The following is a 26119-nucleotide window of genomic DNA, read 5'->3' on the forward strand; positions in this document are numbered from 1 at the left end:
ACACTGCTTGTCACTGGTCTCCACTTGGACAGTGAGCCATTGACTGAAACACTACTGTTATGAAAACCAGGAAGAAAAACAACATGACAAAAGAACTAAGGTCTTTCAAATATAGTTCTTGAGCTAAAATTGGATGAAAAATTGAAGAATTATGACCCAGACAGGCAGTTTATTTACTCTCGAAAGTATTCGATTTACCCTTTCCTGTACATAGGTGAATGAGTGAATAGTAATAGGTGAAACCAAAACACAGAGGTGAACAGTGGCCAATTTTCATGGATTGCTTGCACATATTCTAGAAAAGAGCTTTGTCTAGAGTTTGGTGCATATCTACTCAGAAATTTTATGTATTCAATTTTGCATTTTTATAGGTGATTTAAAACCACTTTCTTCAACATTGTCTAAATGAAATAGGGAAAATATTTGAAATTTCTTCATATAAAGATGCAGAGATAAAATTGATGACTTTGAGCTCAGCATAGCATAAGGAGATAAGAGCATGCTAAATTCAAAGTAACCTATGATTTGCAGTTAACTTACAGAATTAGTCTGTTTGATAGTTTTACAATTAGCCAGGGATAAAAGAGTCACAATGGCTTTGTTTACTTTCTAGATTTTTTTTGCCCAGTTAAATAGTTTCCAGATAAATTTGACCTAAAAGTGACATTTAAGGTTCAGAGCAGGATCAGAGCAGGATCTATTAAATCTGTAGCTTTGGCAGTATAAAATAAAAAGCTTAGGGCTTCCAAGAGAACATTTAAAGCTTCTAGCTTCCCGCCCAGGTAATTTTGCCCTGGCATCAGGACTCCTGTAGATTGTCATTACTCACTTGTCTATGCAGGTCATCTGTATTTGCCTTGATAAAAGATATTAAGAACTAAGAGTGTGATAGATAAGCCTTTCTCTGTTTTACTTGCTTGGTTGTACTGTTCCACCATAGACACTAGTACCTTTTTTTGCCAGAAATATTCACCATCTGAGAATTTCTTCCTGTGTAACTACTACCACTACTACTACAGTGACAGTTTAGTCACTGAAGATGGAGGCTTGGTTACTTTTGCCAGTGCAGTGAGTGTTAATAGGAGAAGATATACTGTGGTGGATAAGACAGGAATTACTTGGAGCTCAGTAATCTCACAGATCTTGGCTTTGTTCAGTTCAGAAGAACTGCAGAGCAGAAAGGCACTAATACTTGTTTTGATATCAGACATTATAATAAGATGCATGCAAAATGAGGTAATGTATCTTATTGTTACCTGTGTTAATGCTATTAATGTAGCATTTCTAGAAATATAAAAGAAAGAATGCTAATGTAACAACCACTCAGAGGAGTTAGTTAAACAGGTATAACAGGATATAAAACTCCAAAGTTTCAATGAGAGTGAAGGATGCCATTACATTTCAGAAAATCTAGTTATAGTGCCAAAAGGAAACGTTGAATGCTCTAAGAAAATAGATGTTTGTGACTGCTAACAGTATTGTAAGGTATAGGAAATTTTCTTTTTTATTTATAGTAATTTTTCATAATATTTACATGAAGAAGGAGGAAGAGAGCAGGGAAAGAGAGATAAAATTGTGCCAGCAACCAAAATGTTTCAACCAACTCTGAGAAAAAGACATTTTTACAGCTGAGATTTGTTGCAGCACATTCCCTTGTTCAGCAGACCATACAAGGCTATAAATCTGGAAGCAGATAACACAGCAACTGAAGAAAAGATGCTAGCAGGTTTTGACTTTATGAAAAAAAAACCTGTTTGATTTTTGGTGTAAAAAAAAAAAAAATATATATATATATATATATATATATAATGCCAGATTTCTGGTTTCTGAAATCTGTGACCAGTGATAATTGTTGCAAAGTGATGTTGCAGACTAAAAGCAGAAATTAAATTCAGCTGAACTGCATAGGAACCAAATCTAATCCAACAGACACCTGCATCATATCAGAGATACATTGACATGGTAGAACAGTAAATTCCAATGGTTTCTGGCAAGAGCTCCTTAATCGTATGCTTTTCTGTAGCTTCCTTTTTGGGGAGAAATAATCATAACAATAGCAGTATTAAAATAGTGATTCATTTAATCCTGTAAACACCCTACTATCAGCGTTTCAGCATGTATGGTACTGTTACACAAAACTACCATGCTCTGCAGAAATATTGTAGCACTAACACCTGAGGGCAGCTGGACCATCCACTCTATTGTGCTATGCCCTGGACTTTTATCTGACTCTGCCATGGTTCTTACCTCCGTGTTTCCAGGTGATGCAGTCTACCAGGAGTATGAGAAGAGGTGGAGGACTGCGCTAGATTTCAAAGAGGGGCAAAAACCTGTACTCATGTACATTCAGGTCTGTGCTGTGGTCAGATCTCTGATGTTGTCAGGAAACTGTAGACCCTATGGGGCAGATAACTTTGGCTGGAACCACCTATTGGGATAATTGGCCTCAGATCATCATAATTTCTAGTCTCCCACATCTGCAAAGTGGAAAGACTTAAATTCATTAAATGCCAGTATCGTGGCCTATAACGTTAGTATGTGCCATAAGTTTTAACAAAGTACATGCAGTCATTATTCATTAAAGACTTTCTAAATGCATCTTCCTTTATTTTTATATTCTTTCAATTTTTAAATGATCTTCATTATTATTTTTAGTTTGAGTGGTCCAAATGATGAATGAGCGGACAGGAACAGAAAGGTAGGAACAACCTAAGCTTTTCTCATTTCAAGGAGAAAAGAAATCTTTATTCATTGTCTGTATGTGACCTGATGACAACCTAAAAATTGAATTACATGGCACAGTATTTAATATCCAAAATTAAGTATAGAACTATAATAGTTTGCATTTGGACAAATTCAGGAATGCAGCAAAGCCATTGCAGCTGACCAATATCAGTCAGTAACTGAAAAGAATCATTACTGAGTTGCCCACTGTCATGGTTTAAGCCCAGAAGGTAACTCAGAACCATGCAGCCACTTGCTCACTCATCCTCTTCTTCCTCTCCCAGCTCCCGGAAGGATGGGGAGAAGAATCAAAAGAATGTAACTCCCACGGGCTGAGATAAGAACAGTCCAGTAACTCAGGTATAACACAAACCACTACTGCTACCACCAATAATAATAATCATAAGGGAAATAACAAGGGAAGAGAATACAATCACTCACCACCCACCAACCAATACCCAGTCCGACCCGAGCAGTGATCTAACCCTTCTGGGTAACTGCCCCTGGTTTATATACTGGGCATCACATGGAATACCTCTTTGGCTAGTTTGAATCAGGTGTCCTGTCTCTGCTTCTTCCCAGCTTCCACTCCTCCCTGGCAGAGCATAAGAATCAGAAAGTCCTTGGTCGGAGTAAACATTACTTAGTGACAACTAAAAACATCGGTGTTATCAGCGCTGTTCCCAGCCTGAAAGTCAAAACCACAGCACTGCACCAGCTACTAAGAAGGAGAAAAATGACTGCTACTGCTGAACCCTGGACACCCACCATGGGAACACTGGGGCAGTTGGAGGGCAACTAGTAAAATTTTTATGTAGACTTTTTTAATCAATCAATAAATTGTTACTATTTTTCATAACCACTACTAGATTTGTAGTAATTTTTAGTCACTTGAATATACTTAAAGAAACCCAAAGGAGATGTTGAATTTTTAAAGCAAGGAAAGATTTTTCAGAGGTAAATACTTTGTTAGCTAAACAAATATAGCTAGAAAAAAAAAGATTGAAAAAAGTTACCCTTGCCAGACAAAAACTGTGTGTTTCCATTCTGAAGAAGCAGTAATTTGAGCTGGTTGAAAACAATTTTCCCTAATTGTGACTCAGATGTGTTGTTTTTGTTTGTGTTTTATTTTTTTAAAAAATTTTTTTTTTTCCTTTATTTTTCCTTTTTCTATTATCTTCCTTTAATGTTTGGACTTAGTGATTTTTTAAGGTCCTTTTCCAGTCTAGTTGATTCTGTGATTCTTTTCTCTTTCCTTTTTCTTTCTTCTCTTACCGTCTTTCTTCTTTCTGCTTTTTTCCTTTTTCTTTTTTTTTTTTTTAATTTTATTTTCACTTGAGGAGGTGGAGTGGGGAATGTGAAATGGTAATATTAAAAAATATGTGTCTTTTTGGTCGCTTATGTCCCATTGAATGTGACATCGGAAATGCAGATTTATTTTGGTAACAAGAATGATGACTTTTAAAATGAGAAATTTAATAGAAGTATAAGAACAATGGTTAATACCTACATGTGTTACATCTTAATTCTTACATATAAATACAATTCTTAATTATTATAATATAATGCAACATTTTAAATACATTCATATAAACATCTGTGTGCACATATACTTATGTGTATATAAAATTAACAAAATTTAAATTAATTTCACTTTCTCCAAGGGGGAGAATATTTCTGAACAGAAGTCACCAATGGAGATGGAACAATGCTTTTGGAAATAAAAAGTCATTCTAAAAATTACTTTGCTACAGTTCTCTTAATTATATCCTCTCTTTATGACAACGAGGGTCTCCAAACGTACAGCTGAATTTATTACTTTCTTTAAAATTTTCCATATTTTCTCCTGCTGACTGTTTTTTACTAGGAAAAAAAGAAAATGCAAAGCTGTTTTTTTTAAATCTATATGATTGTATTACTCAGCTTTCTACTCCATGGTTGTTTAATTCTTCAAACTTCTAACTTTCCCTAATGTGTGACAAAGGAGTAAGAAATTCTGGTCTTTTGAAAGCTTTACCTTAGAAGAAGGATTAAATCTTTACTTTATTTTGTGCCTGATATTAGCACACACTATAAAAACTGTATCTCTACCTCTGCTATTGTCCCTTTGGGCTTCTTCATGTGGACACTATATTTTGCAGCGTACAAAGAACCATTTATCAGATTTAAGCACAGAGTAGCTTCCCAATGTTATTATAAAAGAAATAGGGTCACTACCATAAACTCTAAAGCCTTATTTGATTTTTCAATAGCTCTATATTTAATTTTATTGTTGAAAAATTCTTGCCCATACTTTCTGATTATTGTAAAGGATAAATGACTGCCCTCTTGAGATTGTATTTTTTATTGTCTATTGTACCAATTTTCCTTTTTCTATCATGGTCATCTGAGAACTTAAATCGAGGAACAGAGTGCCACATTTTCAAGTCTTTTTTCCCCATCAATCTGAATCTCTTTTTCCCTGCAGTTAAGGAGAACTACAGATTATCTGTTGGCACTTAAAACCTTCAAAAAGCTCCCAATACATTTATTCTCATTAACGGTTGCCTCCATATTCTCATTATTAGAGATGGCCCGCTGGGGAATCTTTCCTTCCAACCGGCAAGTTCAGTGAAGAAAAAATGTCAGTTCTATAATTTTTATTTTGAACTCTACTAATTTTATTTATGAATAGTTCCCACAGAAGTCATTTACAAATGATGTTGCCTATAGGACATGTATCCCACTGCTGGTTTTTAGAACTCACGAGTGACCTAAAGGGATCCTATTTTTACTGCCTTTCACAGTAATTTTCATATCAAACGTTCTCAAACTACAGGCAAAAATCTATTTAAACTGTTTATCTCCTGCCAGCTCTACTTCAGTTCTGAGAACTGAGCTGCAGTTCCTCTTTATTTAGTAGTACTCACTAGTAATAAAATGTTAACAGCTTTATACCACAATCTATTCACTCAATTTAATTGTCATGTTCATGTTCATGGCTTTCAAAATGGTACTAAGGTCCCTACTAGTTATACAGTGTACTCTTGTCTTTGAATCCCCATCTTTCATGGACAATTTTATTCTATTTCTTAAACTTGCCACTGCAAGTTAATTTAACAAACAGAGGGAAAGCAAAATAAGGTAAGGAAAGGAGGAAGTCCCAGAAGCTTCTCTATTAACCCAGAGAAAGGAAATAGATGCACTGGAGTGGATGTTCAAGGGACCACAGCTGATGGTGCTTCTCTGCAGATAAGCAGGAACACAGCCACAGACTCCTAGATGACATACAATTAACAATAGAACATTAAGATCTTTACATCTCTGTGCAATTAGGCTTCAATAAGCTAATGAGTTTAAAAGTTTTTGAGGTGTGAGAGTGGAAAGGGGCAGACAGCCCTTGTTGACTAGATAGGTCTTAATTTCATCAAAAATTAGAGTCTTAAGATGGTAAAAGCTTTTGCTGATCCAGTAGAAACCATAAGACAATCTTCCCCAAAAGGTGAACATGCTTGAATGGAAGACAATAGTGGTGCCCAGTTGCACAAAAATGGCAAAGAGAAGGAAATCTATTGCTGCCTGATTGAGGAATATGACTTATTCGCAGTCAGGCACAAGCATATTTTTATCACCTGAGTGTCTCTTAGGACTCCAATGCTCTTTAGAAAGAAAGTAATATTCCTACTTTTCACGCAATCTATAGTAATGGAGCTCTTTGGAAAGACACTGATATTTTTCAAAAATAGAGCAAATTATTATAGAGAGACTTTTCTTAACCAAAGGTGTAAAGCATTATATCATAATCTTTGCTTCTATAAGGTTATGAGGCTAAGTTTCACCCAAGTTTCACTGAATCAGAGGTTTTGATTCATTTAGGGGATATTTAAAACAAAGCCAAACAATCAAATGTATAAACAACAAACAAACAAACCCCTCTGTGCTACCCACATCCTTTACCTCTTCTTATAATAATATGTTCTATAATTAACCATGAGAACAGGAGGATAGTACTATGTATTTAAGTCTAGGGGGACAGGAAAAAAAAATCTTCAGTCCCTGTAAACAACCCCTTCATCTTTTCTTTTCTTTTCTTTTCTTTTCTTTTCTTTTCTTTTCTTTTCTTTTCTTTTCTTTTCTTTTCTTTTCTTTTCTTTTCTTTTCTTTTCTTTTTTCTTTTCTTTTCTTTTTTTCTTTTCTCTTTTCTTTTCTCTTTTCTTTTCTTTTCTTTTCTTTTCTTTTCTTTTCTTTTCTTTTCTTTTCTTTTCTCTTTCTTTTCTCTTTTTTATTTTCTTTTTTCTTTCTTTTCTTTTTTCTTTTCTTTCTTTTCTTTTTTTCTTTTCTTTCTTTTTCTTTTCCCTTCTTTTTTTTCCTTTTCTTTCTTTTCTTTTTTCCTTTCTTTTTTTTTTTTTTTCTTTTTGTCTTCTTAAGACCATATTTTGGTTTCTAGACAAGGATATATTTCTTTTCCCTGAAATTAAGCCCTCAGCTTTCTTGTACAACTGCTAAGTCTATCTAATGTCAGTTGCAGTAGATTACCTCCTGACAACAGGATTTCATTGAACTGGCTCTGAAAGCTCCTGCAGAGATATAACAAAGAACATCAGATTAGCTAAGAGATTTCTTCTCAGCCTACCAGCTGAAGAAGGAAATACCTCATGGCTTCAGAGAGTTCTACAGGAGATACTGAATGTTCTATAAAACTCACAAAGCTCTTTTGCTCTGAAAAATTTACAATTACAAAATCAAGGTCAAATGCAACATCAGATTTAAACTTGTAAGTTTGTGTGTCTACATATAAGTTCCCACATGTTCACTAAGCATTTAAGCTCCTATTATAGCTGTTGCAGTTCTATTTTCTTATGTTTTGAGCTTGGTTTGGGCAATGGAAATAAGCAATCCATTGGTAAGACAACATTGCAAGTACCTTTCAGAGCCATTACACAGAGGATATAACTTCTTATAGCCCTCAGTAGCAAGGCTTTGACTATTTTGCTAGAACAGTAATAGTTCATGCCTGCAGTTCATTGGTTCTCTACCTGCTATGCCAGCCAAGAGAACAGCTGCTGTATCTGTATTAAATAATATGCTTCATGAATATAGGATGCAGGCCGTAATTCAGTGAGATTACTGATACAACCCTGTATAACCAAATTTAATCTACTTAACTGAAAAAGCAATTAACTATTAAACTTTCTGATTAACTGTTAGCTTAGGTAGTCCATAAATTTCTTAACTGGATATAAAGGGGAAGTATATTATATTTAATTATAAAGTATAGAATTTATCAAATAAAAGCAGAGCAATATAGAGTGAATAGGATGCAGACTCTATGTGAAAACTCAAGTCAGACTTCAGGGGTATTTTTTTATTTCAGTCTTCTCTCAATATCTATATTTCCTGGATTAAGAAAGAAATAAAAATTTATAATCTAACTCTTAACTAGGACTAAAATATATTAGGAAAGTTAAGGTCTCTAATCACTAAGTTTACCGTTGAAGTATTTTCAGTTAAATGCAGGTAACCATTAACACTTTGAGAGATAATTCAATCTCAATCAACTTCAGTTTTGACATTGTCGTGGTTTAAGCCCAGGCCGTAAATCAGAGCCACGAAGTCCACTTCCCCCCCCCACCTTTCTTCCCTCTTTCTTCCGGGGGCTCTCCATTCTACATCCTGGGCATGACGTGCTGTGGTATGGAATACCTCTTTGGCTAGTTTGGGTCAGGTGTCCTGTCCCTGCTTCCTCCTGGCTTCTCCTCCTCCCTGGCAGAGCATGAGACTCACAAAGTCCTTGGTCAGGGTAAACATTCTGACCCACAACTGAAAACATCAGCTTCATCAGTATTATTCCCAGGCCAAAAGTCAAAACACAGCACTGCACCAGTAGAAAAAATGACTGCTACTGCTAAACCAGGACAGTATCCACCCCTTATTCCATACCATTCATGTCATGCTCAGATCCCACATTTTCCATATACCCTCACTCTCATCTCAGTGCACTGTTATCTTAGTGCACAGACCAATCCCTATAAAGCTGCTGAGTCCATTCGGTCCATGATGGTGGGCTCCATCTCTTGTAACAGTCTTTCAGGGCAGGAGAGGCCCATTGCAAAGTCCACCCCTCGATCATGAGTCCATCTCTATGTTGCATCTCCGCCCTGATGGCCTGAAGTGTCATGGGCCCATCAGGCTCAAAATAATTCACCCTCCCCTGCAGCAGTCTCTGCAACTTGTCGGGGACTCCACACAGCTGCCTTCCATCTCCGATGCTTCCAAAGCATTGGAGGGGCCCAGTGGATTAGATACTCGCCCATACTGTCCCACACACCGTGACACTCATGACTGTCCAGCCTTGGGGAAAACCTCTTGGTCCCCTTGTATTGTCTAAACCCAGACAAGACCCAAACCTGACTCTGCTTAACTCTCGGGATCAGACAAAATGGTCATGGGTAGAACACACTCTGTGTGTGTGCCAACATGGTGATCCCCATCACAATCAGCAGGCAGGTCCCAAGGGTACCCAAAGGCCATTCAAAACCTTCAGAACTCTCAAATGTTGCTGCTGTACTTGTCACTGGGGCTGGTGTAGCTGTTGTGCTTGAAGGCTTTCTCACCACCAGCTTCTCTTTTTCCGAGTCCAGATCTTCCTCCTCTGCCTTGCTGGAAAGTGCTGCGTGGTCTCCTGCATCCTCCTGGGGCTCAGGCTCACGGGGCTCGGCAGACGGCTGCTGGGGAATGCTCTCGGCCGCCGCGGGGCTGGGCTCGGCTGTGGGGCTCTGCTCCTCCGCCACCTCCTCCCGCTGCTCCGCGGCCGCCTCCTTCCTGGGCTCCGGCCCCGCTCCCGCCGCCACTTGGTCCCCGGGGCCACTCTCCCGGGCTGCTTCGGCCGCTACCGGCTCCCGGGGCCGCTTCCCCTCGGCTCCCCACAGCCTCACAAAGACGGAGGCGAGGACGAGGGCCAGGACGGTGAAGAGCAGTGGGACGGCCAGGTACAAGTCCACGGCCACGTCCATCCCGCCCTGCTGCCGGAGCCCCCCCGTATCGCAAGCCATTACCATAAAATACAATGAAACAAGAACCTTAGCCCAAGGCCCACACTTGATAAACACTAACACAGCAAATACCGGCTCCAAGCAAGCTACGACATACAGAAACTGTGACATCAAAAAGAACAACTTTGAGAGCCTATAAATCAGCATTGTGCCTCAGTCAGGTCTGTTGTTATCTCAACCCTTCCTGCCCCACGTTGGGTGCCAAAAAGAACTGTTGTGGTTTAAGCCCAGGCCGTAAATCAGAGCCACGAAGTCCACTTCCCCCCCCCACCTTTCTTCCCTCCGCTCCTGGAGGGACGGGGAGGAGAATCAAAAGAATGCAGCTCCCACGGGTTGAGATAAGAACAGTTTAATAACTAAGGTATAACACAAATCACTACTGCTACCACTAATAGTAATAATGATAAAGGAAATAACAAGCAAGAGAATACAACCGCTCACCAACCGGTACCTCACCCCCACCCTGCCATGATCCACCCCTTCCGGGGGCTCTCCATTCTACCTCCTGGGCATGACGTGCTGTGGTATGGAATACCTCTTTGGCTAGTTTGGGTCAGGTGTCCTGTCCCTGCTTCCTCCTGGCTTCTCCTCCTCCCTGGCAGAGCATGAGACTCACAAAGTCCTTGGTCAGGGTAAACATTCTGACCCGCAACTGAAAACATCGGCTTTATCAGTATTATTCCCAGGCCAAAAGTCAAAACACAGCACTGCACCAGTAAAAAAAATGACTGCTGCTGCTAAACCAGGACAGACATTGAGTTCCAGCCTTAATCAAAAAAGTCTTTACACTATGCAAGAGCATAGCATAGTATAAAAATTGCAGCATGGCATTTTTCAATCAGGACACAGAAAATGAGATTACCTCATGCATTTACAGAAACAAGTTACCTTAGTGGAGCTAGAATAGTTTATTATATAGTTCAAAAAAGAAAACTGCACATTTAGCAAGATTCATGAAATTAAAGAAGCCTGTATGTATGCTTAATAATTATATAATGTATATTATTTGCAAATATCTTTACAATGTTTTTCTTATAAATGTTTTATCTATGGATGTTTTTAATATTGTTTTATAAACAGCAATTAATATTATTGTATAAACAGCAATTAAAAACCAGTCATTTCTTGGTAATAGTCTACAGTATTTCACATTAAATTCTAATTATGCAGCTAGAATACCACTGTATTGTTCTCTGAGACTTTAATTTTGTTCCATTGTGGCTGAACTATAAAACCAAGTGTCAAATAGGTCTACATGATGAAAGGATTAAAGTGATTTCCTCATAAAACAGTGAAGAGGAATTGGGGTCTTTTCTACACTAGGAGGCTGTATCTTTTAATAAAATATGTCCCTGACAATGCTGGGTCATTTGCTACTGGTTCCATAATAAGATGACCTACATATGTCCTATCACAGCTTTGGTGCAAATGTTGGTCAGTTACCAAGACACTGTGTTCTAGATATTACTGCTGTCTGAAAAAGAGAGCCTAAAAACCTGCACACTTGTTTAACTTTTTTCCCCCCACTAGTATCAAGTAATTTAATAACAGATATCTTCAATCTTCAGCAAATAGCACTACAGTTCAGGCATCCCAAAATCATAGAATCATAGCATCAGCTAGGTTGGAAAAGACCTTTAAGATCATCAAGTACAGCTATTCCCCCAGCACTGCCAAGGCCACCACTAAACCATGTTACTAAGGGCCTCATCTACATAGTTTTTGAACACTTCCAGGGTCAGCGATTTCACTACTGCCCTGGGCAGTCTGTTCCAACGTTTGAAAACCCTTTCAGTGAAGAAATTTTTCCTAATACACAATCTAAACGTTCCCTGGTGCAGCTTGAGGCCATTTCCTCTTGTTCTATCACTTGTTACCTACTTGACCGACCCCCACCTCACTACAACCTCCTTTCAGGTAGTTGTAAAGAAGAGAGTTGTAGAGAAATTGTGGGTTTGGTTTCTGTTAGGTTAGATAATAAATAGAACTAATGTGCTCATCATGTAGAAAATTATTTTAAAACATTAAGATCACCTATATAATACATGTTCTGCTACTGTGGTATTTGAATTTGAAGAACTGTGGGATTCAGGACCCACCCCAGTATTTCTTTGGTTGGTTGCTGCTGATGGTGCCTTGATGATGCCTAGCATCATTCTTAGGAAATAAGAATCATAGAATCATAGAACAGCAGAATGGTTTGTGTTGGAAGAGATCTTAAAGATCACCCAGTTCCAAGTTGCCTGCCATGGGCAGGAACATCCCACACTAGACCAGGTTCTGTCATGGTTTAAGCCCAGCCGGCAACCCAGAACCACGCAGCCACTCGCTCACTCCCTCCCTTCCTCCCCCTGCTCCTGGAGGGATGGAGAGGAGAATCGAAAGAATGTAGCTCCCATGGGTTGAGATAAGAACAGTCCAGTAACTAAGGTGTAACACAAATCACTACTGCTACCACCAATAATAATGATAAGGGAAAAAACAAGTGAAGAGAATACAATCACTCACCACCTGCCGACTGATACCCAGCCCCACCCGAGCAGTGATCTAACCCTTCTGGGTAACTGCCCCCAGTTTGTAAAGAGGGCATGACATGCTGTGTTATGGAATACCTCTTTGGCTAGTTTGAATCAGGTGTCCTGTCTCTGCTTCCTCGTGGCTTCCCTTCCTCCCTGGCAGAGCATGAGGCTCAGAAAGTCCTTGGTCAGGTAAACATTACTGAGCAGCAACTAAAACATCGGTGTTATCAGCGCTGTTCCCAGCCTGAAAGTCAAAAGCGCAGCCCTGCACCAGCTACTAAGAAGGAGAAAAATGACTGCTACTGCTGAACGCAGGGCAGGTTGCTCAAAGCCTGAGCCAACCTGGCCTTGAACACTTCCAGGGATGGGGCAGCAACAACTCTGGGCAACCTCTTCCAGCGTTACACCACTCTCACAGTTAAAACCTTATTCCTAATAGCTAATCTAAATCTATGCTCTTTCAGTTTAAAGCCGTTGCCCCTTGTCCAATCCCTATATGTCCTTGCACAAAGTCATCCTCCAGCTTTCTTGTAGGCCCCCTTTAGTTATTGGAAGACTGTTACAAGGTTTCTTCTGCTCCTTCTCCTCTCCAGGCAGAACAAGCTCAGCTCTCTCACAGGAGAAAGCCTGCCTTCATAGGAGAGGTGTTCCAACCTTCTGATCATCTTCGTGGTCCTCCTCTAGACTTGCTCTGGCCCTCCACATCCTTCTTATGTTGTTATGCTTTCCTATCGCTATATCTCAGAAAACACTGAACAGTTTCTGTTTACATTCTGGCTTCTGTTCAACAAAAAGCATTACAAGATGCTATTATATAGCATCAAAGACCCAGGGCAAGTGCATCAAAGATCCAGGGGAAAAAGTGTTTTTTGAGTTCTAAGAGGCTGCTGGCGCTTCTGTATATTTAGATGCTGGTCTGTACAGTTAGATAGTTGAGATGTTCAAACACACAGAAATGTTCATTAGATTCAAGGCTGCTTTTTATAAGCACTGAGTGAATGAATTTTTCAGGAAAACTTATGAACAAAAGTTCTGATCACTAAAAACTTTTTGGCAACTCCACTCCCTCCCAGTAGCTGTACACTAAAAGTGTTAGGAGTAAAATCCAAGTAAATAAGAAAAAGTTGGAGCTGTTTTTGAAACCATAAATTCACATTTTCTGAAGTTAATCTGCAGAATATATTTTTGCATGACATTTCCTAACTTTTTTGTTTTTCTGTGTTTAAATAAGAAAATTACAGGTGATGTCATCAGATTTCAGAAAACTATCAAAATATTTCGAAATAAGGCATGAGTTCATACAGTGTTCACCTTGCTATGTGTTTGTTCATACTTTTTATCTCTAAAAATCAGCATAGTGCTTTGACTAGGCATTTGAGCATAGAATTACAGAATCAACTAGGTTGGAATTTATGATATATGAATAGGATATCTATAAAGTGCTTAGGTCACAATGAAAACTGAATTTTAGAAATATTAGAAACTCTGTGCTTGTACCACTCTACGGCATAATCTTATGTGTCATAATTTTCACTGAGAAATTTTGGGGGTTTTATACAGTTATAAGGCAAGCAAAGGTAGATACAGACTTTTGTATTCTGAAGTTTTATGGGTGTCAGTGACATTTGACAAGGTACATTATATGAAGTTTGAGACTGAGACTGAGTGTACCCTATTTTTGATGAGCAATTAATTTAAAGTGAATAATGGTGAAATGACAGTTCTCACTGTTTGCCTATTTTTTCAGATCTCCAATGATTGATTGCTTGTGCAAGAAGTATGAACTAAATGTACATTTCCTTGAACTTGGATATCTAAATCCAGTGATCTTGTTTAGATGCCTGATAGTCCCAAACTCCTATTCTTTTTTGATTGCATATAAACAAAAAAACCAAAACAAACAAAAAAAAAATTAAAAAATACATACCACCCAATAGAAACTCTAATAGCTGTTTTCATTTCACTTAATTTTCAGTGCATATTTTCAAGCAGTGTTATATCCTTAAGTATCAAACCAGTTGAATTTCATGGATTTTAGATGTTTTATATTATGCTTTTAACCATGATGTCTTTAAGTCTTACATTATTAAAAAAAACCCCACCTCATATACAATCATAGGCCACCCATGTTCAAATTTTATCTGTTGGCTCAAATGAACTAGATGTGGTCTAATTCAGTATAAATCATTCTCAGCTTTTGTTCCCTGCCATCCTACAGAGCTACTGTCTTCCAGTTCACAGTAGGTCTTGCATTACTTCTCTTTTCCAGTCAAATAAGATCTTTATCTCTTTACTTCAGCTTGTGATATGCTGTTGTCTATCATTCAGAGGCCTCTGTGGGGCTACTTTCCTATGTTCTAAAGTCAAGAAATAAAACTATTTAGATTTTAACAGTAAGTAAAGAAAAATTGAGAATTGGAAACACTCTTGACTTAAAGTATTTTCTTTGGCTTTTATGATAGCCATTTAGAAATTTCTGTTTCTTAAAATAATTTGGATTTAGATGCACTGTCAATGAGTAATAGAATGGTTTTAGTAATAGAATTTTATGCATACAAATTTCTGTTGATTTTGAACTGTACATTAAACAAATACAAACTTGCACATTAAAATTCATATGTCTATAGGAATTTGCTATCAAGATTCATTAGGGATGTCTATGTGCAATTATACTAGCTAGATAGTATACATTCATGTAAATGCATACACACATACATTTTCTGTATGCAGGAAGCACTGAATCTTCTGTGAAGCCGATGTTAATTCAGAGTAAGAAAAAAAAATAAATAATGAAAGTCTGAAAAATACATGATTTGTTATTTTACAGAGTAAATAAAGAACAACTTATTCTTACTGAAAATTCTGAAAATATTGTCTTACTAAACAAGGCACTGTCAAACTGAAATACAGCCAATTTAAAAAAAATATATGCAAAATTATTTTCAGGTACTTCATATGCTAGTTAATCTCTCCTTCACCTTTTTTGATTTTAGCATGATGATTTCCAACTAAAATAATACTCCTGCTTATATGAGAGAAACAGAGAAGCAGGGGAGTCTGTCTAGCAGGCTTTACACAAGAAACTGACTGTAGATATAGTGCTATGAAATGCACAAACACAGTGAAATAAATTAGATTATTCTCACATCTCCTTTCTTTATAGAAATATGGTCTGTTTCTTGTAAGTTATAACAAGAGCAAGCACAACATTTTCAAACAGAAGTAATTTTTGAGATGATAGTATTCCTTCAGACATTGATCTATTTGATTATATTATCTAACCCAGAAAAGCAATCTGCCACTGCTTCAGAATTGCAGATGAAAAGCATCAACACTTGAAAATAAGAATGGACTCAAGAATAATAATAATGATAAAAATCAAACCCAAAACATAACCTATTTTTCTAAGCAGGGAAACCCACAGGAGACCACAAAATCTGCTTTGCAGCACAGAAAACACATATATTTTCCACTTCTTCCTCCTACTAAGAGAAATCAACTACAATCAAAGAAGTAATCAACCTGTTACTTTTTCACAAAGAGAATTACCAGGAACTATATTTTTAAAATATAACTGAAAGTATTTGTAATAGTTTAATATATTTCAGAATATTTAAGAAAAAAGAAGTTAATGCAGATGAAAAAAGCACAGTTAGGCAAATGATTCATAAAAAGCAAAAAACAATGCTATCTTTCAAACCATTAATTTCCAGAACTGGCGTCTCCCTGTCAACCCAACCACAATTACTTTTGCAGAACATTGGAATTATCAGTTCTTGTAGTGGAAGTGACATCAGCCTCATTTTCTGTCATGAAACAGAATAATCAGAAAATAAGGTCATCCAGAACTGAAAACAAGTTTGCTTTCTTCTCTAACTTAACTGTTGACTCTTAGGTGCTGAACCAATGTGTGAGCAACACCAGAAAAATGAGGCATTTGTCATTTAACAAAGACCCAAAGTTTAAGAAGCTGAGGGAAAGGAAGGAACTTTGGAATGTGTGGTACAGCAAGTTGAACAACAGCTATGGATAACCATTTGAAAATCTTTCTGGAAATCCAGGAAAACATTAATAGTATAAGATAGCAAACTTACTGTGAGACACTTCCTAATGGCTTCTAACACATGAACTCTGGGGGGGTGTGGTTAGCTACGTTAAGGGATAGCACTTTTAAACCATAAGAAAATAAAATTAGAGCAAATAGAATAATAGTTTTGCAGGATATCCTACGTTCTAAGAGTTTGAGAATTTAGGTCAAAAACCTTATTCTCTAAAAAAAATGCAGATATTTTATCCTTGGCAATGCATGCAACCTCATTTTCTGCAATGTGTGATAAAATCAGAAAAACAAACAAACAAAAAAAAAAGAAGCAAATTTATCTTCATTTAAAGATGTTGCCTAATTTGCAAAATCCCCTCCCCCCCCCCCCGTTAACTGTGCTTTAGTCACAAAAGTAGTACTTATAATTTTATTATTTAAAGTATAAAAGATAAGTTCTATTTCGTGTTTTTTCTAAGCCTTTTATAATTTAGGGAAGTCATTCAATTCTTCTAAATCTCTAAAATGAGAGATTGATGTTTATGTTATATATGAATATTCTCCAAAAGGGAAATAGATTGCAAAAGGAGTAGACAGCATTACAGATACATAGTTTAGAGATAGACAGTACTTCTTCAGGTAGACCTAAAGAATTTCACACTAACCATGTAAAATTACCATAGCATGCCATACTACACTTCATTTATGGCCGACTGTTTAAGCATATTTTGACAGTGTTTGGTTCTGTGAAACCTATATACATGACTGGGACATCTAGGCAGTCTGACAGCATTGTTTATAAACAATAGCAAGAGTTGTGTGACTAAGCAATCTTGCTTTATATGACCACATCTTCTGCTCTAAGTGGTAAGTAATAACCAGGGTTAGTGAAGCTGAAAAAGGGAAGGAGAAAGACATACAAGAAAACTAAACAAAATGTATTCTCTGAATTGGGAAATCAAAGCATAGTACAATATGTGTACTTTCTCTGAACATTCTGAGTAGTGCCTTTTCCATGCAAAGGATTTATAACATCAGAACCATGTTGCTTTCACCTTCGTTAGAGGGCTCTGCAAAGGTTTAGTGTCCATTGATGGTCATTTAAACATTTTAAGTTTGTAGCAGGAAAGGTCCTTCTGGGATTTTCATTACAGGAGCTTTGTGTCGCTTCTTGAAAGGCTATGTCTGTGATCAAATTTGTACTGCAAAATGAGTAAGTCTAAACACAAGCAGCAGTGAAATTCCAAAGTAGTGTTGAAAATAGTGCCTAAAGCTGCCAACAGTTTGTCACCGGTTTTCTCCACTTGCAGGTACAGGGAACAAGACAATCCAAAACAAAATAATCTTTCAGATAAAAATCCTCTAAACTATAAATAAAGAAAAAAATTACAGTAATGAAAATTTTAGGTAGAGAGGCATATTTTACAGTGATCATATCTTTAGCCCTTGGAGAAACTTGTCAAATTAGTAAGATATTGTTATATTTTGAAGAACACATTAACACATGTAGTCTAGTGGAGTAGGAAGGGTCAGATTTTTTTTTTTTCTATGTATTACTGATCTCAAGGATTAACATGAGCAGAAATAGCAAGGTCATAGCCAAACCTCAGAATTTTAGGGTGACTGACAGGTAGCTGGATCAGTACGAAGTCTGAATCTAAATATCTTCTTTTTCTAGCAGCTTTACCATGGTACATATGCAGACAAGATATCTTCTACCCTTTGAATATGACATTAAATATCATAGGAAGCAAGCTGGCATTTCATCAGTTCTCTTCATCTCTCCTGGATGCTTGGTAATGGACTGAGATCCCCACAATGACAGCAGTAGGCGAAGGTGATGCTCTCCAGACCTCAATCCAAAGAGCTCTGAAATTGAGCAGAGTTTGAAAAAGTCACTGTGCACAGTCTTTGGGAGACACTATGAAAAACAGATGTCTTCTGAGAAGTTCAGGCATTGAACAGTGATCCATATGCTGAAGCAAAGTTAAAAAAAGGTGACAAGATAGAAAAATGAAGTAGAGTTTGATTTTAAGCATGTAAAGAGCAAGTAAAGAACTATTTTTTAAAACTGTTTGTTACCTAATAGCATGATATATTATAGACTGAAGGCAAGAAGATATTCTCAATTCTGCTGTAAATCTAACACTTTCCTTATGCAGTAAAGTATCTTACTCAAGCTGTAGGTTTCAAGGCAACTAAAAGTTATGTGCTCTTTTCTCAGAGCTGAGATCTTTAATCGTTTTGAAAGTCTAGTCTTGAAGTACTTTTTGATTAAGATACTTCCATCTGTCTGTGTCAGAGTAATGCATCCAACTTGATATGTCCTGAGATGTCAGCTGAGAAGAGCAGCATATTTTCCTTTTTATAAATTAGAAAAGGTAGAGATTCATGTGATTTATATATATGTATACGAATGTGTGTGTCTGTTGCTCAATATATAGAAATTGACTGTTGAAGTGTCAGTTAGTTAGCATGGAAGAATGACATCTGAAAATTCTGGAGTAATGAATTTTCAAGACATCCAGGAAATAAGTCACAGTTTCCACTGTCTTAACCACTAATTCTATTACCATTACCACAAAATAAAGAAAAATTCTATGTGTTCAAAAATATCTTCTCTAACATGCAAAAACCAGAATTTTAAGCCTTCAGATTGAAAATTATATTTTTTTTCTGAAAGGAAATTTTAAGTTTTGGACTGAACATGCTTCTTTGTAAAATAACTGCATAGTAAATATATGCTTAGAAATTAAAGATTAGACATTTATTAAATCAGACTAAAATAAAATTGCTGATTTTTTTTTTTTAATGAAGTGTTGGATGTAGCATATTTAAAGTTTAAAAGAGCTTGGCATAAGCTTAGAAGGAAGGAAAATGCGAAGAACCTTGTGAAAGTACTGCATAAAAAGCACTGCAGTAACATTGGCTTTGAATTTTAAGCGGTCAAAGAACACATCCTACTAATCACATAAAAAGAGCAAGAAACACCTTTGATATGGTCTTTTAAAATATAAGTTTTGGATGGACAGATGCAGATGCTGCTAAGGCCTAGTTATTTCAACTTATTTGCTGCTTATGCATATATGATTGCAAGTAATTTCTGAAATTGAGCAATTAAGATAAAATCAGAACTTTGATAGGACTTGGGAATGTTTCTGTAGATTTCCATGAATTTTAAGAGCCAGCAAAGTGGTCACTTGGTAAAAGAGCTCAAAAAGAGCAAGACAGAATCAGCAGGCCATAAGAAAAACAAGGTAGGATTTTCCAAGAGGACCTTATTTCACATTAGCATAGTGTAGCAGCAGCACCTGAGTACTCTGGGATCTCTGAAGGAGAGATCAAATAAAGAAGAACAAAGATTTGTGAGCCATTAAATCTAAGCAAAAGGCAGAAAGCTTAAAGCCAAACTACATAGAATAAAGCCATAATTACTCCCAGATCATCATGTCTATGTCCAAGGTAGCATTAGTTATGACGACTATGAGCTGTTAGCTGCTCCCTAGTTTATAACCATATTTAAACTGTCTGTAGGAGCAGGTCTCACATGCAATATGCTATATAAAATGGAAGACTGTGACAGTGTTTCATATGGAATCTAGTAAAGTAAATAGGATTGAAAAAAAACCCCACAGAGTGAGAATATTATAAATAGCACAAGAAAATGTGTATTCAGTGTTCACTGCACCTTTAAATACAGCCCACTCCCTGATGAAACAGCTCCCATTTAGCATTTCAGTTGTGAAGCAGCAAATTGTAATTCCTGTATTGCAGTTTTTTGTTTATTTTCCCTCAATCTAGAATAAAAGTAAATCAGCATGAAAAAAAAGAGGTTTGCTTTATATGTATAGCAACAAAACCATATCAAAGAGATTGATGTCTCTATTAAAGAAATAAGTGAGGGAAATCATAGCTTAGTTTTGCTAAGGCTATGCTTGCTGTTCTCTGTCTAAATACTTCACAGCACAATTTTGGGTTTGAACTAAAAGAAAGGAAAAAAACCCAACAACCCTTTAATCTGGCAATGGAAATTTAAAGCCACAAGCAGACTAATAATCATTCAGCTTTGAAGATCGTAAAGAAAATAGTATTCATATCAACACCCAGTCTCCCAAGAGACTACAGCTTGAATGATAAGAACCTTTCCAGACTCTTTGAGACATTATAAGAGGATAAAAATGGCTTTTGGAGTTTGTTTGGAGTTTGGGCTTTTTTTTTTTTTCAATAAAGAAGACCAACAAGCCATCTTTTACTGGTTGTCCCACACAGCAGCACTGTCATAACAAACTACTGGGAAGATTCAGGATATCAATTTTAAAAAAACAAAACAATACAAATTACTGATAAATACACTCAGAAAGCATCAGTGGTGCAGTTTCAATGGTTGATTACAGATACCTCTCCTCTTTTTTGTCATCATTTCAGTTTCACAGCAGCCACTCAAAAGAAATTATTGAAACTAATGTTTACTTGCAGAAACATGTAAGAAAGCTCTCCAGTGAAAACCTTTAAACATTTGCCTTTTACCACTTAAAGTCCTGCAAAGCAATGGACTTTAAGAAGCTCTGAATCTGAAATTAATCTGTCAAATGAGTCTGAATAGAAGAAAAAAACACAACCAGCTCCCAACAGAAAGTAAACCTTGTTGCAATTTTATAATTACAACAGTACTGAGTGTGAATCTTAAGAAGGGAAGCAAATATAAATTAATGTGCAAGTAAGCATTCATTTGTTACTGCCAGTGTAGTCCATCTACCCCTTAGACTGCAGAAGCCTGAGAGACTGAAGGTCAACATGAGTGAGCAAAGCTGCGCTGAGCTCATGTTTTACCTTTTAAGGAAGAGTAAAACTCTTGGTCTGATTAGGTTGCCTAGCTGAACCCACATAGGTTGCCCACATAGTTTGGACACATTTGTGTATAGTCACTGTGCTCTTTTGAACTGAGTAGGACTTAAAACACCAGTGGAGGTAAGGTCAGGCAAGCAGACACCATTCAAACATATTTCTTGCTCTTCTGTGTCCCCTTATCAAAGAATGAGGAATTATAATACATCTGAACTGATTGTCTTATATCTATAGAAAGCTTATATGGGTGCAGTGTGTTTATACAAGTGTCTCTCAATCATTTTGCTGTGCTCATGAGTCAACTGGGGTGTAGCAATAAAAGCCCGGTTTCCACTCTAGGCTCAAAGACCCCAGATTTTCAGAGATGGTAATACCTTATGGCTTAGGAACGTTATTTCCAAACCAAATTTAAAATATTTCAACCTGGAGGTTTTGATTTTCTGGATATTCCTATGACTATTCATTCAAAGTATTTGGAAAAAAATCAAAACTGTATAATGTAAGAGGCAGGGTATTAGATGAGCATTTAAGAGACCTGTGTCTATTTTTGTCTTCATGGCTTGGCATTTGTAAAAAGTCCTTTCCCCACCCCTCCATTTTTTCTGCAAACTTCCAAAGGCTAGAATGTGCCTTCCTGTGTGTATGAGCATCCATCATTATAACAGGAGTGCTGTTAATGTTGTTTTGTTTACTATTGTATAAACATGTTTTGGAGTACTTGTGAATAATATCAATAGAAAAAATGCCTAATAACTGATGACTGCTGCATACATCACTCACACATTGAAGTTTAGCAGGAACAAAACTTGCAGGCTAGAACTGGTAAAGAATGACAGTTATCTCTATCAGTTTTCATAAAAAAAAAGAGTAGCCACTAAACCATTCTTCCAGGAAAAGTACTGAAGAAAATTTTCTCAGGGAGTAAATTCAGGTTCCAGAATTTTTATGAGCCATAGCCAAAAGCAGTAATTTTTAAAACCAAACCAAACTGTGAATTTGCAATAAACCGGGGTAATCTGTAAACCATTTTATTATCAAAGAAGACAAATATGGCTAAACAACTATTGTAATTATAATTTCTCAAAGCCTTTTTTCTTATTTTTATTAAAGCTAATGTCTAAAGATTGGTACTGCATGGTAAATGCTCCTATGATTAAACTGAACTTGATGTGAACCATACAATTTTTTTGTATTTTCCATATGCAGGTAATACAAAATCTCTCCAGCAGATGTTCTCAATCTCTGGTACCACTACAATGATTCTAAAAGCCCATAAACCCATGAAAGAACTGCTGGGATTAAATGATTGTTCTTCACTGACAATAAATCCAGAATTCTCAAAATAATCAAAACTCTTTTTTATTATTCCTTTTTTTTTTTTTTTTTTTTTTTTAATGCAGATGACTGTTGTGGAATATCAAACACATGTATAAACTAAAATGTAGTAAACATTTAATGTGTGTTTAATTTGCAAATAATGAATTGTAAAAATTTCTGTCACAATATTTCCTAGGTGTTGTAACACTGAAGAGTATTTTGGTAAACAAAATGCACCCACACCAAAAAAAATATGTTTCTATCTGTCATGAATTATAGTAATGTCTGAGAATACACTAGAAAATTAGTGCTCATCTATTCTCCATTACTACCAAAATCCATCAAGTTAGAAAATGTTATCTTATTATGCAAAAGTCAGTGTCCTAGGAAACAGTACTAGGTCCACACAGGATTAAATGAAGTTGATGAAGGCCAATAAAAATTAGAAATAATACAAAAAGATGAAACATTATAGCCATTTCTACAGTTAGATTTAAATTTTGCATCTTAATTGTACTGCTTGTCATTCAAATCCAATTTTGTGCAGTGAGTTTGGAATTTTCTGGTTTCCCATTATTATTATTATTATGATAGTGTTATTGCAAGCATCTTATTTTAGAAATAGTTCTTCCTATCCTTTCATCAATCCCTATCTATTTTATTATCCATATTATTTTATTATTGTAAATGAAAATCACAAAGCTTCCGACTGCACATGGTATTAATAAACTACTTGACAGTGTATGAAATAAATAAACAGATAATAAATGGACCTGAAACCCTAAGTAACCTGCCAAGACTTTAGACAAAACTTGTAACTTAAAGTTGGGGGACATGGAAACTGCACTGATTGCAGAACTTAGCATCTTCTCAGTTGTGCCCTGGCAACACCTCAGGGCAAGACTAAAGCATCTACTGCCATGGCCTTTTATATCCATGTCCTGAAAAGAAAATAAAGAGGGACAATCCAGCAGACTAGCACATGACATGTTACTGATGGGCATATGTCTACAGAGATACAGTGCAAGAATGAGAAATAGAATCATAGAATCATAGAATAATAGAATAGTTAGGGTTGAAAAGGACTTTGAGATCATCAAGCTCCAACCCCCCTGCCATGGGCAGGGACACCTCACAGTAAACTATGCCACCCAAGGCCTCATCCAACCTGGCCTTGAACACTGCCAGGGATGGAGCATTCACAGCTTCCTTGGGCAACCCATTCCAGTGCCTCACCACCCTCACAGTAAAGAACTTCTTCCTTATATCCAATCTAAACTTCCCTTGTTTAAGTTTTAACCCGTTAACCCTTTTCCTGTCACTACAGTCCCTAATGGAGAGTCCCTCCCCAACATCCTTATAAAATATAGCCTGTAATTAAGCAGTTCTCTTTGGCAATCTCTGTTTTGGTGATTACAGAACAGGTATTGAAATCCAAAACAATAACAAAAATCAGCTCATAGGAGCAAAGTTATAGCAAGTATTTTGTTGACATGCTGAAACTGAAAATAAACAAAAGAAAAAGGACTAAGTTTATGGACCTGCAACCACTGGTACTACATGTCTTCTCATCAACTTCCAAACTTTAAAATTAACAGAAAATGTCAAGACCCATTTTTTGGCAGATTCTTCTGCAGTGAGAGTATCTTTGAGCAACTGTAAATCCAATCACTATGTAAAGTCCTACTCATCTCATTTATGAAGATAATAATAAACTCCACAGTGTCAATAAGAAAAGACAAGTTGTTCAAAAGAATAAGTCAGTACTTAAGCCCTTAAATTAGGCGCTTAAACACATTTTTTCTGATACCACCCTAGTTTGATTTTTTCATTCTAAGATTCAGTCTTACTATTGAAAATATTTGGGAAAGCATATATATTTAAGGAGCCACAGGTCCCACCACCAAGTGCTGATTTCTGTCTTCCCCAGCTGTAACTGAAAAGGTAAAGGTGAACAGTACACTTCTGTGACCTTGTCTATCAAAATATGTATTTGTATTTTCTCATCTATGATGCCTCAAGAAACTGCCAATGCCAAAGACAGAAATTACTCTGCCTTCTTAGCTTTGGATGCATGTGACTTCAAAACAGGGAACACACAGATCCTGAGATGGTGTCCTTGTTGTGGATCTCAGCTGTATTTCCTGCTGTCACTGCAGCCCCAGATAGGTTGTTTGAACATCACGGTGACAGATGAGTCAGACCTCTCTGTGCATCAGGAAGTTTCCTCATGCCCAACACTCTTGAAGATTGAATGATGCAGATAGTTTGCACCAGAGGATTTATCGTATTGCAACAAAGAACTATAGCTTTTAAAGGAAAAAATTGCTTCTACCAAAGTGCAGTGCAGGTGGAATTGCTGTCAGCAATGTCTCTCCAGTGTCAGAGCCTCCTAGGTCTAAGATCTCAAGTACGAATTCAAACTTGAGCACCTAGTACAGCAATATCTTAAATCAGAAATGCCTGACTCCTTATTGACTGGAAAGTTTAAGACAATAAATAAAGTAAAATCCTAATTTAGACGCTTGTAAAGAATGTGAAAACCACGTTACTTATAGTTTAAAATACAGATTAATGTAAAACATATACAGGATGTTTGCTGTTTGCCTAATATATACTCAAAACCTTTTGCTCTGCAGCTGAGAATGCTATTTTCTAAGCACCAAAGACAAGCGCAGAACACTGGTGGTGTAGAACAATCAGCATTGTTAAAGGTAACAGGGAGTGCTTTCATCCAAAACATGCTATGTATCTCACAGATGTTGCTGTAGCTCTAAGTGCTGGTAGTGATAAATGATGTGTCTCAGACACAGCCACACATAGAAAAGGGAATATAAGAAGAATTCCTTGACAGCAAGAGACAACTGATTTTATGAAGAAAGCAGGTATGACATTTATTTTTCCATTGTACATCTATCTTCCTATTGTTTAAATTCTGGGACTTGTTTTTGACTTCCTCAGGGTGCTTTGTTTCAAGACAGAGTCTTGTTCACGACAACAGCAAACTCCTAAATTCCTTGTGTCTAAGGTGGGGTTACATAGGTGTGGATGATGATCAAGAACATATAATGGTGCTCTTGTAAAGGTGTCGTACACTTTTGAAAAATCAGTGTGCCCATTCAAAAGGTAGGATTGAAATCAGAAGGGATCTGTGGTTCATTATATCTTGCTGTTACTCTATCATAATAGCTAGCATATTCTTACTTTCTATCTTTTCACTTTATCTGTTCATGTATATTTCAGTTTCAAAGTCTCTGAGTTGTCCTAAAGAGCATCTGTGAAAAGATGTGCAGGTTTTCCAAACTAATCTGCCTCATATATTGAGCTGCATAAAGAACATTTACAACTAACTGAAAACATGCATGTACTTCACAGATGAATGCCTCAGTCACTATCTTTCAATTATGAATCTTGGCTCCCTCTGTTCTTTGATAGCTAGTTTTGAAATTGCTTTCAAACCCTCTCTGAGAAGCTCAGTAGCACATGTAAGATCTGGAAAATGAAAATATTTTGGGTTTTGACTCTGTATTATGTCAGATTCTAATTATGGGGAAACATAAATATTATTGTCTACTGTGACTATAGCATGGCAAATATTTAATTAGAAAAGGCATAATTGTTTCAGAAGCATGAGAGTTTTAAAG

The sequence above is a fragment of the Psittacula echo genome, assembly GCF_963264785.1.
Source record: "Psittacula echo genome assembly, chromosome: 2".
Taxonomy (NCBI): domain Eukaryota; kingdom Metazoa; phylum Chordata; class Aves; order Psittaciformes; family Psittacidae; genus Psittacula; species Psittacula echo.